This window comes from Primulina tabacum, chromosome 6 (genome assembly GCF_025594145.1).
Source record: "Primulina tabacum isolate GXHZ01 chromosome 6, ASM2559414v2, whole genome shotgun sequence".
Classification (NCBI taxonomy): Eukaryota; Viridiplantae; Streptophyta; class Magnoliopsida; order Lamiales; family Gesneriaceae; genus Primulina; species Primulina tabacum.
Window position 1 is genome coordinate 21663913 of NC_134555.1, and position 818 is coordinate 21664730.

Sequence of the window (818 nt, forward strand, 5' to 3'; positions counted from 1 at the left end):
AGATGTGCAGGGGAATACACATGCTACTGCAGGTACTTCACAATTCTTACCTGATAATACCAACAAATTTGTGGAGAATATTTCCGAAAAACTGAGCAATCGCCCTGTTATCTCCAAAGCGCCTCGCAAGAAAGCTAAAGTTTCATATGCTGGTTTGTTTAAGAACAATAGAATGGCAAATAAGGATTACAAGCTTGAATTTGTAGATACGGGCATTGATAAACTCAAATTTGGCATCAATGACATTGATTCCATTGAGGATACTTATGGTATATGTCTTATTGGCTATGTGATTAGTGGAAAGCCACCTACTGCAGCGCTGTTTGACTTAGTGCGGAGGTGGGGCTCTGATGTAAAATTTCAAACGCATGAGAGTGGTTGGATCGTCTTTACTTTTCCTAATGTTGAAGCTAAAGAGCGAATATTGCATGGAGGAACTTTCATGGTTTTTGGGTTTCATTTGTTCCTCAAAGAAATGCCGAGATGTTTCAGATTTAGAGAGGAAGATATGAACACGGTACCAACGTGGGTACAAATTCATGGTCTACAACCGGACTGTTGGAACTTCAACATATTGAGTAAAGTGGCTTCTCGAGTTAGCACCCCCATTCACATGGATATGCTCACTCACCAACGCAAAAGGGTAAAATATGCTCATGTGTTGATTGAAATTGAAACCTCCAAACCGAAGATTTATGAATTGGTAATTGAATTACCAATCGGTGATGTGCCCATTACTTTTGGATACGATCATGATCTGAAAATTTGTACAAATTGCCACAAGGTAGGCTACAATAAGGACACACGTGTTCATCAGA